Source organism: Eubalaena glacialis, chromosome 3 (assembly GCF_028564815.1).
Source record: "Eubalaena glacialis isolate mEubGla1 chromosome 3, mEubGla1.1.hap2.+ XY, whole genome shotgun sequence".
Lineage (NCBI taxonomy): Eukaryota > Metazoa > Chordata > Mammalia > Artiodactyla > Balaenidae > Eubalaena > Eubalaena glacialis.
The window spans coordinates 77,418,789-77,436,810 of record NC_083718.1 but is presented as its reverse complement, the minus strand read 5'-3'; the positions used below and the strand labels follow the sequence as shown (position 1 = coordinate 77,436,810).

At 49.6% G+C, this 18,022-nt stretch overlaps 1 protein-coding gene and 1 pseudogene across 4 annotated transcripts in view; one reads left to right on the top strand and one right to left on the bottom strand.

Moving 5' to 3' along the window:
* KCNJ10 (potassium inwardly rectifying channel subfamily J member 10) overlaps positions 1-18,022 on the bottom strand; it is a 32,274-nt gene that overhangs the window by 6,579 nt on the left and 7,673 nt on the right. The window lies entirely within an intron of this gene.
* LOC133086741 (mth938 domain-containing protein-like) lies at positions 3,183-13,267 on the top strand (annotated as a pseudogene).

The window sequence follows — 18,022 nt, the reverse complement described above, 5'->3', positions numbered from 1 at the left end:
AGGAACATTTTCCCAAGGACTGGGAGAAATGCCAGGTTGTAGGTGGCAAAATTGTCTTGACTGAGTGAAGTAGAAGAGTTAAGAGTGTATATTAGTTTGTGGCTATTTCTGCACAAGTTCAAATTCAGGATTGCTATTTATTCTGATAGTAGAAAGTGGGACAAGGCTCTGAAATAGGAGACAACTCACTTAATACAAAGTGCCTGGCACCCCTGCCCAAGGAATAACTTGTACTTTTCCATCAGAGAAAGAATGGCAATCACTTGAGCCCTTGGACTCTGGATCTGATGGCCAGACCTTCTGGGAAGGAGCAGGTGACCTCTGGGGAATTTAGTTCTTCTTGGAGAACACAGAGTGGCTCATCACGTTCTCCATTCCGAGAAGTCTATACCACTGCATTTTATCATTCTCCTTCACACTGCCCCTTATCCTATATGCCCATGGCCTTACCCCTGGGAAACTCTAAATTATTTGGGTCCATTTATATATCCACCCAAGCGGACACTAAATTGGAAATCACCAACAGACAAGAATCCCAGACTATTCAGAGGCAACCTGGAGCCCATTTTACACCACCCACTTGGAACTTCCATACACATGAGACTCCTTGGCCAGAACTGGATGCCATCCACTTCCCAATATCCTTGGCTACTTTGGAGCAAGAGGGAGGCTTTGTAATTCTGAAGTTTGAAGAATTCTTATTTAGAGCCCAAGTAAAGCCCCATTCAGTACTCAATAGTAGTAATATTAATAAAAGAAACAACCACCACAAAGCTTGCATCTATGTACCATTCAAAGTTTACATGTTAGCGTGCCTTCTCATTTGACCTTCAAACTCGCGAAAAGATGTGAAACCTCTATAGGAGATTTTAAGGAACAGGGGAATCTAAAACAGATTCTGGAAAGTTGCTGGAAAGTTGTGGATAAGTGAGCATAATTTTAAATTTCAAAAAGAAAAATGAAGTACATTTCACAAACTACAAACAGATAAGGTATCAACCACAGGCAAGATTCTAGAATGGAACATTAAGATAGTGAATTCTTGGGCAGAGTGGGGGAAAGGTAGTTATCAGTAGGACCCAGCATGGGGTTACTAAGAACAAGTAGCATCACATCACGCTAACTTAATTTCCTTCTATGACAAGGTTACTAAATTGGCAGATCAGAGAAATGCAACAGAGAAAGTGCATCTAAGCAAGATTTTGACAAGATCTCAAGTTATGTCCTTGGGGATACGATAGAGAAAAATGAACAGAATGCTTCTCTAATTAGGTGACTTAAAAATAAAAAATCAGTGTTACTGGTGAGTGGATCATGATAGCCTGGCATCAGTTTTCTAGCGATGTACCACAGAGCATTATCTTTGGCCTTGCCCTAGTTGATGTTCTTAACACTAACTTTATTCAAAAATATAGAACACATGGCCATCAGTTATGCAGATGACACAGAGCTGGGACGGACTGCAAATGGAAGGTCTGAGGCAGAATTAGGATCCAAAAGGAGCCAGAGGAGTGGGCCAAATCGAGTAAAAAGGATAAATGTTGGATTACATTTGGGTCCAAAAATTTCCTGAGCAAGTTCTGTGTTGGAAAGATGTGATCTCGTAAGCAGAACCGTGAAAATGAAATTAGGCATTTTAGCAGAAAGTAATCCAGTGTGAGTTATCTATGTGTTTTGGTTGCCAAAAAAAGCAATGCAATCTTAAGCTGCTTTAGTTGAATTAAAGTATCTAGAATATAATAAGGATTCAGTTGATTCTGCTCTGTTGATCCCACATCTGCAGTATGGAGTCTCAAGGAACAATCAGGACATGAGAGGATTCAGAACCAAATCATATGAGACGTGTTTGAAGGAAACGGGGAAGTTTACTTGGGAGGAGAGACGATCTGAGGGTTATGAAGGCTATGTGAGAATATTTGGTTTGAAGGGCTGCCATGTGAACAAAGGTTTGGATTTGTTCTTTGAGCTCCAAGGGGAACAACCAGGACCAGTGAGTTCAAACCACCGAGAAAAAGATTCCAGACTGATATGAAGAACATTGTAACAAATGTAGAAAGAGCATCTCAAAAGGTAGAGAGTACCCTGCCCCCAGAGGTGTTCAAGGGCAGGTTGGAGGAGCGCTTTGCAGAGATTCTAGAGAGGAGATTAAAGCTTTGGGTGGGAAGGTTAAAGATTGTCTTTAAGTTTCCAACTACATTCATAGAGGATCAAGATGCCTGCCTCCTCCCCATCTCTACCCCCCACCACCCGCCCTTCTACCATGACATCCAGAGATCCCACATCAAAGCCCTAGCTTTGTTTGTGCCGAGGAGAGACTCTGTATATCTGGGGAAATGGAAGCTCTTGGGGCCCAAGGAAAGTCTTGCTTATCATTCCCAAGATAATAGTCTATGATTATGTATCATTTTACAGTTTATGAAACACGTAGTTTGACCCCCACACCATGAGGTAAGTAGGAAAGGCATCATTAGAAACTAAGGTTCAGAGAGATTTGCTCCAAGTAGTTTTGGAACCAGAACCCAGGTCTTCTGGCTTCTGATCCAGAACTTTTAAATTGTAGCAACTGCTTCTGTGTATCCCAGGTTCATTCTCACAGTCTCATGTTTTCAGGAGGTGCCTCTGTGGTCCCCTGTATAGAGGATCACAGCTGAGACAGAGAAGACAGAGCCCGGAGCTTCCAGAGCCCAGCGTTAAGGCTACAGATTAGGGGCACTGGAGATTTTGGCTACTGGCTAGACCTCTTCGTTGTGATTGCCACCTCCAGCTGTGTGCCTGCTGTTGCCAGCCTTTGTATCTGCCTCCTCCAGCTATTATCTGCTGCTCCCAGCTGCTGTGCCACCTCCCACAGCCAGGCAGCTTTGTTCTCCCCGGTAGTGAGAGTCAGCAGCAGATAAACAATCAGCCACACTCCACCCCCTGGGCCCCTGGGAAGCGAGCAGGCCAGAGTTCTGGAAATGGTTTGTTGCTGCCCCACCTGAAACACACATACTCTCTCCTCTAGAGGGTGCTGTTTCCCCCAAAACAGTCCCAGCCAGATACCAGGGACAGTAGCTGAAGAATTCTGAAAACAAAAGCAGCCTCTGAGTGGTCAAAAGAGACAGAAACAGACACAATCACTTTCTTTCTCCTCTAAAAATTAAACTAGTGAGTCCCTAAAACAAAGGCCAGTCACACCTACAGTGATGTCCAGCCCGTTCCCTCAGCAAATACCTCTCCCTCCTTCTGCTTCCTGCCTGCAGACTGACCCAGAGCTTTCTTTCTTTACCTGAGAGCTCGTGAGTCATTTGTTCTCCAGAATGAATGGATTTATCAGAGCCCTTCTTGAGTACAGGACTGCTCTGCAGTACAGACACTCCTCTTGTGACTAAAACTGATCCCTGGCTCCCCACTGCTCTGAGCATGGCATTCAAGGTCCTTCATGATTTGGTCTCTGCCTCCTTCTTGGCTTTGGTCTTGCCACTCTTCCACACGTATCCTAGACTCCAGCTCCACAAAGCACCTCGCTGTTCATCCCTTCTACCTTTGGACCCGCTTTTGCACTGGACCCGCTCCGTGCCCACCTGATGACCTCCAGCTTATCCTCCAAAACTCACTCAAGTGTTAGTTGCCCCTTTGGAAGCCTCCCTGACCCTCGAAGAAATAGCTCATTTTCTCTACCCCCCCGCCCCCAGCATGGGTTTACTAAGCATGGTTTGTACACATTCCTATTTTCAAACATCATCGTGCTTTGCAATGGTTTGTTTACCATTGTTTGCCATCTGTGAGTTCTCAATTTAAGGCCGCAGACTGTGAACGTCACCTGTTTCCCCAGTACCAAGTGCAGTTTGTTAAGAACATCTGAGTAAAGGGATGACTGGAAGCCTGATTTAGAGAGACAGAGGCCTGAGTCAGAGCTGCAGCCTTGGTCTGCCTCACGGGCTCTGCTCATGTGCAGATGTTTGCAAATTCTTTTTTCTAAAGGTGGGAGAGAGCAAGCCCCAAGGCACTGGTCCCAGCTCCCTCTGGGTTTGCCGTCCCCTTTGCTGGAAGATGAAGGAGGAAAACAAGCCTTGTTTGGGAATAGCTGTGGGCATAGGGGCGGACTCTGTCAAATTGAGTGACCAGAAAGGATGCTTCAGCCCCTCCGCGGGGCAGTGGTGGAGGGGGCAGGTTAGAGCCGTGCACCTTCTCCTGACCTGTCAGGCTGGGGTAGGGAGGGGTGGTGGGCAGGGAAGCAGCCCTGAGCAAAGAGCTTTATCTGTTCTCTCTGTGGCAAGAGCAACCTGAATGAAGAAGCTTTGGGGCATGAATCCTAAATGCATCCACCTCCACGTGTGAATGAATCCTTTCTTCTCTACCTCTGCCTCTCTTTGGTTTCCTAAATAGTTAATGGTGCCATCATCCTTTGAAAATCTAGGGATTATCTCAAACTCCCCTCCTTCCTCATCTCAATATTCATCGGATGCCACGAGCTGTGGATTTGTTACTTGTGTCTCTTCCCCTTCATTTCATTGTCTTACTTTAGGTCCTTCACACCTTTTGCCTGAATCATCAGCCTCCTACACATCTCCTGTCTCTATTCTTTCTCTCCCCAAATCCTTCCTACACTGCTACTGGATCACTCTTCCTCAGTTACACCTCTGATCACAAATCAGTGCACATGTATCCACCACTTCACAAAGCACTTTCACATTTTATTCTCATGGAATTCCTATAAGGTATTATGGTTACAATCCTTATTTTATGAATGAAGAAACTGAAGCTCCGAGAGACGATGTGACTTGGTAAATCGAGATCTTCAGCCTCCCAAACCTCCCTGCCTCCAAACTCCACTTGTCATTATACTGTAACTATCTCAGATCCTTCCCCAACTCAATCCCTTCTACCTTTGGGTTTAGGTTTGACAGATAATGTGTCCACTAGCTGTCAAAGAGAAGCCAAACTCAGTCTGGCACAGTTGCATGGTCTGCTTCTACACCTCATTCCAGCCTTATTTCCTGCCTCATCTCTCCTATGGCAAACTTCAGACAAACCAACTGTTCCCTGCTCCCTGTCGTATACACCCATGCTTTCCTGCCTTCCCGTGATTGTTCATGCTCATCTCTGTTCCCGACCTCCCTTTCTCCTTGTCTCTACATAGCCATGATATCTTTCAGAGCCCAGTTCAAATGACTCCTCTTCCATGAAGCCTTCTCTGATCCCCACAGCCTTAAGTAAGGCCTCTCTTTTCTGAATATATATATTATATATATCTCCATCTATATCTCTTATGGCACATCTACTTGGTATAGCATGTGTCTTCTACTACAAAGAAGCTTATTAAAATAAGGATTCAGCCATAATATGTTTTGATTAGTCTGATATATGGTTAACACAATGTATGACACATAGTAGGTGCTCAAGAAGAAGTTTATGAGTGAATAAATGAGCAGAAGGGGGCTCCCAAATCACTCCAGGTGTAGGGGCCAATCTAAGAGCACTGGGAATGGACTCCATCCTCCAGGAGGACTAAGGATGTGTGGAAGCTCTTGGCCTGGGTACAACAGATGGAACTTCACTCTGGTTCAGGGCCTCTCTCCCTCTGGGGCCTTCTCACTCCCCCCTTCTTGTTTGTGTCTTCTCTTGATTTTTCTTATGATGTTTTCTCTTTTTCCTTGTATCCATGGAAACCCCAATAACTAATTATAGACACTAATAGATATGCAAACAAACCAAATGTCCTCGTCTGTAATGATGCTGCCCACCACACAGGAAGATCCATGCAGTCTCAGTTGTGTTTTCATGCATTTATACAATAAACATTTACAGGGTGCCAGATTCTAAACAAGACACTTGAATTGTGGAGGTGAATTAGGTGTGGATTCTGGCCTTCAGGACCTTACAATCTATTAAGGGAGACAACCACATAACAGGCAAGAAGTGATAAGTGCCATGGAATAGGGATCCATGAAGTGCTGAGGGACTTTGCAAAGGGAAAGGTGACATCTAGCTCAAGGGGGTGGGGCTGAGGAGGTAACGAACATGTATTGATTAAGAACCTGTTAGGTGCTAGGCACTGGGCTAAGTTGTTGGGGATATTTTAATGTTAGCTCATATAATTCCTCAAACAACCCTGTAGGAATGTTATTATCCCCATTTATTATCCCCATTTATTACCAGGTTGTTATGAGTAAGTAACAACCAGGAGTTGAGTTTTTTCCTCCATACCTGACTGTCTCACTCAGGGGAGATTTTATAGAGGAGGGTGGCATTGGGACTGGGCCTGAAGGATAGGCAAGATTTGGACCCTTGGAGACTGGAGTTTGGGGGTGTCAAAGAGAAGGCACCTCCAGGGAAGGAAGCAGTACAAGCAAAAGGTATAGCATTGAGTAGATTCAGGGCCAGCAGGGGATAGGAGCCAATCATTTTGGTTGAAGTGTTGGGAGCACATGAAAGACTTAACAGGACAAATTGGGAAAACAATGATGGGCTCTGATCCCACAACACCCTCCTGCCTTGTGGCCACTAGAATGAAGGGTGAGAGCCACACGGCGCGGGTGTGGAGCCCCGTGCCTCCCACAGGGATCAGATGCAGGGACTTGGCCTCCTCTTCATGGTGCTCTAGCCGCACACCCTTTCACAGAGCCACTGGGTGAGTTTTCTCTTTTGACCATGGAGTACTTCTTCCTGATGTTTGGTTCAGGGAAATGGAAGAAGAGAGAAGGAGAGCAACTATCATTTACTGAATGCCTAGTTTAGACCAGCACTTCACATTTCATCTTTGCAACAACTCTGGGGAACAGAGTTTTTATCTTCACAGTTACTTATGAAACTGGGGTTCAGAGAGCCCAGGCAATGCAACATATAAGTAGCAGAGCTGAGATTAGTACCTAGTTCTGGCTGCATTACAAAGTCCTTTCCACTATAGCTTCAGGTTAACACTATATACTGAATTTACCTTTGATGAGCAAATTCCACACTCAACAAGCAGAGAAGATGGACACCTAGAGCATGATAGGGGTCTAGCAGGCACCAGCCAGGTGTGAAGAATTCACCAGCAATGACACCCAAGGTGCATCTGATGGTTGGCGGTGATACTCTTTTTTTATGATTGTTCCATCCCAGTGCTCCTTTCCCAGGTTTGCATGACAGGTCTTTATCCTCCCCATTTCCTTCTCTTGGGCTCTGCTCCCAACTCTCTTCTCATCTCTTCTATCATCTACACTGCCCTGCTCGTATTTCATGCTGGCTGTTACCAAAATGTGTCTCCCTGATTCTATCCTCCTTTTCACTGTCCTCTTTGTCTTTTCACTCCCTGCACATCTGTCTGGATCATCCCTTCTTCCCCTAAGAGTTTCTTCAGCCTCCTAGAAATCTGATTTTGGAAGATGGTGATATGGAAGAATACTATGCTATCCAGCAAATCACAGCTCTGACCTTCAAATTCTGCATCACACTGTATCTCCACCCATAACCCAAAGCCAAGCCTAGGTGCCCACATTAGTAGAGGCATTCTAAGCCCTACAACCTTCTATTCTCCCTGCTTCTTCCCTCCAGAAAAGAGCTTGTTGATTTAGGGGTTTGGAAACAGGATCAGAAAGGGAGGCAGTTTCTAGGAAGACAGGAGGAGTTCCCACTATAGCTATGAACTAATCCAATTATTTTAGGTTTGAAGGTACAGGAATACCTGAACCAGTCACTGCGGGGTATAGATAGAAGTAGAAAGTGGTAGTACCAGCTCATTCTCTGTCCCAGTAACTGCCCACCATGCTCAAGTGCTATCTTTTGAGAGAGCCCTGTGCACAGAGGGGTCATGAGCACGATCAGCCTCTGGGTCTGAGGCTGGGCTGGTCTCTAAGCCCACACTCATCTTAGACAGCTGAGCTAGGTACGTGTCCAAGCCTAGCATCCTTGAGATAGAATGAGGGTATCAAGAACTAAGAGGCAGCATTACCTGGTGGAAAGTGGGCTCGACTGGGAAGCAAGAGACTTAGGTGCCAGCCTCAACTCTGCCTCTGACTAAAAGTGACCTTGGGTAAGTGTCTAAACCTCTTCAGCCATTATATCTTTAATGGTGGGAAAAGGGCATTGGATTAGCTCCACACTTCTCAAACTAGGAGGTGCCAGGAGGTGCTCGGAACCACAGGATTAAATTTAATGTATTTTCCTGAGCTATCAGTTTTACTCAAAGGTTTTGAGGGAAAATCTTATTTTAATATTAAACAAACGATGTATGATGGCGTAGAATGAAAAATTTACATAATTTAAAAGACAAAACAGATTTCAAGGATGTCCAGTGTGTGGGATCTTATGGCCCATCCCTGTATCTTCTGGGGTAAAATTCCCTCTGCCCTTCACAACGTGTTTCTGGGTCAGTTTGGGAGGCTCTGTGCTTGAGGGTTATCAAGGTCATTTCCTGCTTTAAAAGTCCACGTCCAGCCTGTGTCCCTCCCAATGCAGATGCGTCTCAGCCCTCCCACTGGCCTTGGTGGAGAAAGGAGACTGCTACTCAGCCTCCTCTCACCAACCATATTATCTCTGTTTTGGATACCAACTCCAACTTGAAGAGCGGCCTTGGAGGCCTCCAGGAGGAGATCAGCTGCACTGGGGACTGAAAAGAAGCATTTCTGGGCTTCCAAGTGTTCTTAATGAGAGAGGGGGGAAGAGAGGAGAAAGGAGACGGGTGTCAAGGAAGGCCTGGAAGAAAAGCACTGCGGGATTATGTAAGCCCTCAAGGTTGGGAGAAGAATGGAGTCGGGTTTGGGGTTCTTTTTAAACTTGATGTCTTTGTTCATTAATCTCCCTTCTGTCCTGCCCCAAAGAAAATAAACAAATAGAAACAGAGCCAGATGCACACAAATCTTGAGGTGGGGACAAAAAGGGCCGTGTGTGTGTCGGGGGCCTGCCTTGCTAGCTGAGTCACTGCTGCCTCTGCCTCTCACCCTCCAGTCTCCTTCCCCTTCCCTCCCATCCTCTAGCCTCGGCCTGACACAAGGCCCTGGCCCAAGGAAGAATAGGCTTTTCTTCCCTTGTGTCAACGTTTGGAAAGTTCTCATAGACTGATCAAAAGAAAGGATAAAAGCCTTCAAAGCGTTTCCTGGGAGCCTGTGACCTCCATCTGGCCCTTCTGACCCCCCTGTGTGTTTTCCGGTCAAGAGAGGGAAGAACACAGAGATGGGGCCATGTCAGATGTTCGCCTCTGTCCAGACACCACCCGTCCTGTCAGTGTGGGCTGATTGGGACCACTGCCCCTTCTTCCGCCCCAATCCCCAGGCAGTGCCTTCTGTCCCCTGCGAGAAGGGAACAGTGTTCCTGCAGAGAACTGCCCAGAGTGGGGTACCTCAGGGACCCCCTTTTCCCCAGCTGGAGAGGGAGGATGACTTCCTGGCACACGCAGCCCATGTGGACTGCCTCTTTGATGCACCTGCCTCTTCACCCTCCAGCCAACCCCCCCCCCAGCATGCTCCCTCTCTGAGTCACCACAGCAGCCACAGCGCCTGCTCCTACCCATTGTGTGGGGCTGCAGGGCTGCACATCCTGGTCCTGTCTGAGAAGCTTGGCACTGTGCAGAGTTCAGCTGAGGACAAAGGATGCACCACTGCCTCCTCAGCCCCAGCTCCAGCCATCCCAAGAGCCTGCAGGCCTGGCCCCATCTGGGTCCTCACCTCAGAGGAACACCTCAGAGATATTAACCCATCCCTCCTCACCTTGACCGAAGAGCCAGAAAAATCAGTCCAGGTGCTAAGACACAGCTGGAAGCAATGGCATTAGTACAAATAACTTCTGTTGTCTTTGTTATTCTACTGTTATCAGTAAGACCTGCAACACTGAAAAGGTTCCCAAGGATACTGGGGGAGATTTCAGAGGGGCTGGGCTGGCGATGACCAAGGGGTCTGTTCAAGACCTCTTGTTCGTGTGTCAGCCTGCTCTGACTATTTAATCAGTCACCACCTGGCCTAGGCTCCTGGATTCTCCATAGGGGAGAACCCAACTGATCCCCAAAGATACTGGTTGAGAGGATCACCCTAGTTGAGAGGTTAGAAGTATTCTTCCAGACAGAGCCCCCTAGGGAGAGTTCACCCCCATGCCCAGCTGGACTTAGTGGAGAGGGTGCTGGCAAGACTACAGATGGCTGGAGGGGAGCGGAGGAGATGAGAGGGACTCCTGCAAACTTCAAGCCTCACCGATCCTCAGCCTGGTGCTGAAGATTACCTCCCCACCACCAGGGGGCAGGGCTCCCCAGCCCCACGGGACTGCCCTTGCCCTGGCGGCTTGCCTTCTCCTGCCGTCTCCTGCCCACTGACCCCAGCCCACCCCCTTTTACTGTTAGGTTGAACCATATGAAATCACCAGTTTTAAAGAATGGGTCCCATGTCAGCAATATCAAGTGGTCCAACTTACCAATATTTAGTAACAATAAAAATAACAGCATCAGCCTCCTTCAGACTACCAGGCTCTGCATCATATGAAGCACATTAGAAGCAATTCCCCTTGATCCGCACAGCCAGCTGGTGGCAGTTAGAGCCGCAAGAATCTCTCTCCAAGGTCACAGCTAACCTTCCAATCATCAAATCCAAGGGCGTTTTCTCAGTCCTTGACCCCAGCAGTCTCTCTGCGTCATGTGAGACTGATGGCCAGCCTGTCTGTTCTGGACACTCTCTCCTTTGGTTCTTATTGAGATGTGGTGGGGATCCCCTGATTCTGGAGACCTCGATTAGCTCTTTAGTGGCCCTGCCACTTCTAGGCTTCGGGATTTGGGGCAAATCACTTAAACTCTTTTAGTTTCCTTTTCCTTTACCTGCAAAAAAAGGGGCCTAATGATATCTACCTCACCAGGGTGTTGGGAGAATTAGATAAGTGCACAAATGTACCAAGAGCACTTGGTGGGGCCAGCACTAACAGGGTGCAGAGTCTCATCATCACTCTCTGACATGGTCCTCCAGGCTCTCTCCTCCCTGTCTCTTTACGTTTGGTCCATCTCTCTTGCTGTGGTCTCTCGCGGGCCCTGAATTGTTGGTGTTTCTCAGGGATCCCCCTTGGCATCTCTAACCACTCTGCTCTCCCTTCCTCGGCTGTTTCAACCGCTCCCACAGATTCCCCTCACCTCTGCCCTGTACAACCAACACTTACAGGCTCCCTCTAACTGGAGAGTCTAGTTTTAACGTGTTCAGACTGATGCCCTCTCTACTCAGAAGGGAGTCTCTCCTGTGCTTCCCCTCTTGTTCCCAGCATCACCATCCATTCAGTGCCCAGGTTGGAAACTTTAGAGTTGCCCTCGGTTTCTCTCTTGCCCCTCATCCAGCGGGTCACTAGATCTTATCAATTCTGCCTTTGTGGGCTTCCCTCCAACTCCTTTGAGGCTGCCCTAGTTCTCTTTCACCTGAAGTGCTGCAATGATCTCCTGTTTTCCCACCCGCAGCCTTGCCTCCCTCACCTCCACCCCCTCAGCTGCCACAGTGCCTTTCAACAACACAATTACATCCCATCACTCTGGCTTTCAATCCTTCAAGGAGTTCCACAGCTTCTATAGTAAAACCCAAACTTCTAGACATAGCATTCAGAACCCTTCACCATGTGATGCCACCTTGATTTCCACAGCCTCTCCTTTTGGTACTTTTCCCTATGGACCCCATCTTCTAGCCATATAGAATTGCCACTGGCTCTTCAAATGCAGTCTGCACCCCACTTGCACGGCCCCATGCTTTTACCAAGCAGGTCTCTCTGCCTAAAATGCCCTCATTACTCTTTCTACGTTCCTGGGACATTTTGCCACATCATCAATATAGCACTCCTCTGTCCTTGAGAGATGGTGAGCTCTTTGAAGGCAGAGACTACACCTTAGTTCTCTTTTCAAGGTGGTGCCTTTGAATTTAACCTAATTGATTAGTATAGAGGAAAGACTTAGACATGAAATCCCTGGTCTGATTCCAGGCTAGGGATGCCAACCACACCGTGTCTGGGCCGTCATTTACCCCACCTCCTGCCCTTAACAGATATCACTAATTCATCACAGTACTTTTTTCCTCACTGAACCTCAGAATCTTTCTCAGCATGGTGATACAGAGAGCCATTTTCAATCCAATGCAGTTAGCCTTACAAATGAAACCTATTTGTTATCCTGGCAGGTCTGGGTCATAGCCAAAGGTCCCTAGCTATTCTTCTTTCCCACTATTTGCCATCCAGATCTGTGCCATCTACTTGCTATGGGAACTTCAGTCAATCTCTTCATCTCTCTAGGGCTCAGTTTCCTCACCTAAGGAGGCAATAAAACCTTCCATTGTTTGGTTGGGATTACAGGAGATAAAGTATGTGAAATCTGTAAGGCCTGTATGCAAATATAAGATATTATTATTAGCCTACTTTGCAGATGAAAGAAAAATATCTACCAAATTAGAGAAACTAAGGCTCAGAGAGGTAAAATAACTTGCTGATGTTTATTTAATGGCAAAGCCGGACCCTCTGTCTCCAAGTCCCGCGGACCTTCACTCATGTTGCCTCTCCACACCCATGTGGGCTTGATGATGCTGCAGCTACCTCCTGCCTTATTTGTCCTTTCTCCAGGGTAACAGTGATTCATGCGGTAGGACTTACTACAGCCCTGGAATTGGAGGAGGCTTCCAGCCCACCTCCTTCATCCTACCTCCCTGTAATTCCATCATAATTCCCAAGGTGAAGCTCCCTCCAAAACCCATTCAACCTGCCAAGAGGTAGGAAAGGTGTTTAGTGAGGGATGCCACAAAGAACTCAGTTCCTACATCATGCCCTTTGGCCCTTTGTCCTCCTGCTTCCCCTTGGTGGCTCCAGCCAGCTGGCAGGCTGCTCAAAGCCCAGGATGAGGGGTAAAGCATGGAGACGTTTGGGATTGCAACTCTGAAAAGAGAGGGCATTGGAGTTCAGTTAAGTTCCTTCTTCCCCTGAAATTGTTTCCCTCTCATAGGGGGCAAATGAAAGTACCAGGCTCTACTAAAATCTGTAAGGACTGCAAAGTGTGGCCAGGGGGAAGTCAGGCTTGGGACTGGAGAGAAACAGGAACTGAGTGTTCTCCTGGTGTGCAGCCTGCAGATGTGCAGGAAGTTGTCGAGAAAGGCGTGCAGACCCTTGTTATTGGCCAGGGGATGAGTGAGGCCTCGAAGGTACCCTCATCAACTGTACCTCAGGAAACAAGGCACTGATGTGCGGGTCCTCCAGACAGAGCAGGCACTGAAGGAGGATAATGCTTTGGTTACCCAAGGCATCAGGGTGGGAGGGGTCTTCCATTCCACCTGCTGATGGAGCCTTAAGAGAATAAATCACTAGGAAATGATAAAAAAAAAAATTTTTTTTTAAATTTTTTGAAGAGCCCAGGATGGCCAGGCCCCAGAAGATAAGGTTTTTGGGGTGGAGGCCAGGGAACCACTGAGCTGTCACCAGATCTGCCACCAGAATCTGAGAAACCAGAGAGAGGCCAACCTGATGGGACCGGTTCCTTAGGGTCCTGGAACCAGTGGGGCTCCCCAGCTGAGAGAAGAGAGGGAGGCTGACCTACCTCCTGGCTGAAGCCCCCTTCTCTATACCTTTTCTCGCCTGTGATCTTAGAAGCTGTGTGGCTGTGATGAGGGAGGCCTTGGACCTAGTCGGTGGAGGGTCCGAGAGGCAATGTAGGCGGCGGGGAGGCAGGAGAGTTACCCCCAGTGTGGAAGCACCCTCAGGTCAGGAGCAGCTGCCAGAGGGGGCGTTTTATCTGCCTTACTCCTTCCAGGAAGGATCACGCCCACCTTGTCAATCAGGAGAATCATTTCTGAACTGCTTCCTAGCCTGTGTTTTGTTCATCTTTGTGACCTCCTCAGTGCCTAGTATAGAGCTTTGTCTAAGTATTTCTTGGCTTAAAAGAGCCCATAGGATTGATACTGTACATTTCTTTTCCCTCCCTCAGGCTCCCTTTTTGGTGTGTGACCTGCTTCATCCTTGGGAAGTCCTTCCTCCGAGCTTCCCATTAAAGCGTCAACCTTCAGACAGCTGTGCTCACTGACTCGGTCTCTCCATCCGCCTTTACTCCAGGCTGAAGAGCTGTATTCTCTCTAGTTTCCCTCAGTTCTCACTCCACACTGCCCTCAGCCCACTGCCATCAACACTCTTGCATCTCTCTCTCATGAGGGGCCAGGTTGGGGAGGGCCCACAGTGGGTACGCAGTGCTTAGCACGGAGCCTCAATGCCAGAAATCCAGAGTCTTCTGCAGGAGGCAGATCCCTCTTTCATCATGGGAAAGGAGAGAGGCGGAAAACTCCAGACCTGGACCCCAAACGTGACCAAAGACAAGAGGACTGAGCTTGGGAGAAAGAAAAGTAGGAAAAGGAAGATGGAGGGGAAGTGGAGAGATCCCAACTCGCAAGCCCCTAGAATGACAGGTGGGACAGAGTATGTAATAAGCTGGCCTCTCCAGCATCAGCATTCTCGGCCCTCCACCCACCCCTCACACACAGCCTCTGCCCTCCAGCTACACTGAGCTTCTCCCAGTGCTTGAACGGGCCATGCTTTCTCTTACCAACAGTTCTCGGCAAACAATGGGGCCTCTTCCGTGAAGCACTCTTCCCCTCCCCACTCCACTTGGTCGATCTCTACCCCTCCTTCAAGCCTCGGCTTAGATGTCACTTTCTCTGAAAAGCCCTTCCAGACGCCCACAGCCCCAGTGTGAGTTGCTGCCCCTCTGTGTCCCCGCGTGCTGCGGACTTCCCCACCTCAGCCCTTGTGCTGGGTTTCCGCGTACCGCGTCATCCTATCCTCCCTGGGAGGTGGGTAATGCCATTGCCTTCATGTGAATGTGTGGAAACCAGACTCAGAAAGGTTAGCTGACTTGTCCAGAAGGACCACTAGTAAGGAATAGGTGACTGCAAGTTGAACCCAGGCCCACTTAAACTGCACTTTTCATCTGGCCACCATACCATCATGGCATGTCGGCGCTGGGAGGCCCCCATGGTCATCCTGTTCAACCCCTTCATTTCACTGAAGAGGAAGCCAAGGTTTAGAAAAGTTGAGTAACTTTTCCACAATCACACAGCCGGCTCATAGCACCAGAATCAGAGCAATAACCCTGGCTTTCTTCATCCCAAGCTCTCTCTTCCTACAAGATCTTTTCTTAACCCTGGGGTCCTGAAGGGCCAACCTGGGAGCATTATCCACTGAGCTCTTCCGCTCCAACCAAAGCCCCAGCCTAGGGGTGTCCAGTGTGCCCCTCCCATCAGCAGGCCTCAGGAATCTCCTTGCCCCACAGCAGCTGGCCCAGAAATATGACAACAAGAAGAGCTAGAAGAAACAGCAGATAGCGGGCCCATTGGGAAGGGGCAGATTCAATGATGTTCTCTGCTAGGGGTTGTGGAAATGATCAAGGGAGTTATCTGAGACAGCTGGAAGTCCATAGCCCACAGGGGCTCTGAGCCCCTTTGGAAATGTCTCCTAGGCCACCCAACCTCTGTTCAATAGGCGGCTAAGCTGGGCCTCTCTTTCTCATCAGGGGGAGTGAGTCCTCCACCTCTTTCCATCCTTCCCCTTTGCCTGGTAATCCCTTATAGCCAGGAAATGCTTCCTGCTAAGTCAAAACTTACTTGTTGCTGCCTAAGCAATTTGTTCTTATTTTTACCCTTGGTGGAGATGGAGACCCATAGGCACCCTGTGCTTCTGATGCATATTCAGGGAATTGAGCCACCTTCCCCCGACAGGGGTCCTCGCCACTCCCTTTCCTTCTCAGGTTCCAAGTTTGAAGAGCAACCTCTGACCCTCACACAGAGAAGCCTGGCGGGGGTGGGGGGGGGGTCTACTGTCACCCTGAGAGGGAATCTCTCTGCCCTTCCCCAACTTTCCACTTATTCCTTATCCACATTCCTCCTTTGAGTAGAAGGATGGGGGCAGGGGTGGCACAACGACACTGACTAGATGCAGAACTAGATTCAGAGGTCGCTGTCTCACTGTCCCCCACCCGCCCGAGCCTGAGTGCAGCTGGAGGGGCTGAAATTGTCCTTTGGCCAGGCCTCCTTCTCCAACAGGGGACATTTGGAAGGGCACTTGGAGACAGAAGAATACACCAGAGAATAAAGGCTGGGAGAGGAGTGTTCCTGCATGGAGGAAGACAGATGGATGATGCAGCTTCGGCAGAATCTGGCAGCCAGCCGGGGAGCATTCTAGGTGAGCAGTGGGGTTAAGGCATAGAAGGGTCCTGCAAGGGTCTTTGCAATTCTGATGTAAGGGAAGCATCATGGAGATCGGCATTCGATAACATTTGCAGATGAGCAAACTAATATCAGCTTAGTTCTCCATCTAATGGGGTTTCTGCAACTGTGACCCCATAAACCACCCGAGGTCCCAGCACACCATCGTGCAAGCAGCCCTCAGATCCTCGGGGTCCTGGTCCTGGTAAGTCCTCCATCTCTTCCCTTTTTAGGGTACCTGCTCCAGGCTTCCAGAAGATGCCCCAGACCAGAATAGTAGGAGAGGCATAGACATGCCCTATAGATCCTTATACAGACATAGGATATTAACAGGGAAGGTCAGAGCCAGGTGTCGTGAAGGACTTACAATCAACAGAGATCTCAAACTCCAAACTCTAGCCAAGAAGGCCATGGGGCTCCTCTCTCCAGTGACCCGTCAGCAGTGGGAATGGGGCCCATGGGAATGTAGGAAACGAAAGGAGATAGGCTCACCCGGCCTAGAGGCAGTCAAGGGTCAAGGTGAACTTTTGAGTTTCTTTCTGGACGCAGAATCCTGTTTAAGATCCCTGTACCGGTTGTTCTCCCTACTCCAACCCCAACATACCCCCACTCTTCCCAAAGAAGGTGGGCAAAAGATAATTCTGTGAAAATTCCACATGGGTTGGGTCATCTCAGTGAAGCCAAGAGGCAGATAGTGACCCCTGCCCCGCAAAAAACAACCCAGGAAAACACCCAGCAGCAAGAGACTTCCATTCTAGAATGGAGTCCCAGTCTTGCCACCTGGATATGTCACGCACCTGTCAGAGCCCTACTATAAAACGGGGAAATGATAACGAGGCCATCTACCTCACAGGGTGGTGAGAGGCCGTGACCCTGAGTGCGCTGGGCAGATGCAAAGGCTGGTGGCCCTGGGCCGGTGCTGGGGCAGGCTGGGGTTGGCCATTCCCGCATCACTCCATTCAGTGTGTTTGGCTCGCTCTGGGGCGGGGGTCCTGGCTCACCAAACCTCTCTGTGGTCTGTGGGATGGGCGGGGGGAGGGGGCGGGCGTGCTCACGGTTCAGCAGAGACCGTGTCCGTGGTTAACGTATAAGCAGGTGCGGTCTGGAGCAGCGGGACATTCCCCGCCCCAGGGCCACATTCTTGAGGTCACAACAAGTGCAAACTTGTTATAACCTGTGTTGGAGCAGCAGGGGGCAGCGAGGGCACGGGGTGGGGGGTGGTCGGGGGCTGGGGCGCTGGTGCTGAGCCTCTCGAGGCTGGAGGCTGGCGGAAGGGGTGCAAAGGGGATGGAGGGCGGGTGTGCTGGTGCATATGCGAGTGGCCGGTGCGGGTCTGTGTGCCTGAGTCGGCCTGCTGGGTCTGGGCACATTCGCTCCGGCGTGCGTCCGGGAGCCGTGTGTGGGGCCGCATGCATGAGCGTGTGCCTGTGTGTCTCTGCATATATGAGCCTCGTGGTGGGAGGAGGAGGAGAGGCGGGAAGGCACGGGCCGCGGCGGCCGGGCATGTGGAACCGAGGAGTGGGCAGGCTGAGTGCCCCTTCCCCTTGGCCGGCCTCACGGAACCTGCATTCCAAGTCCATCCACAGACTGCCCCACCCCCGCCCCCTGTAAGCCGGGGCCTCTCCCTGCCTTGGGCCCATTTCCCCAGCCTGCCCAGGGAGGAGGGGGGGGAGGGGTCGCCTCCTGCCCATCCCCCCTGGCTCTGGCCCCACTCCCCCAAGCTCGCTGGGCCCTCCGGACACTGGGGCGGGTGGGGGTGGGAGCGGGGGGAGGCTCTGAAAGCAGGTGACTGTTTGGGGGAACTCGGGGACAGAGCCCCCATTGTGCCCGCCCCGGAGGCGCCTCAATGGAGCTCTGGGGCACAAAGGGGCTTTGACAATGGGCAG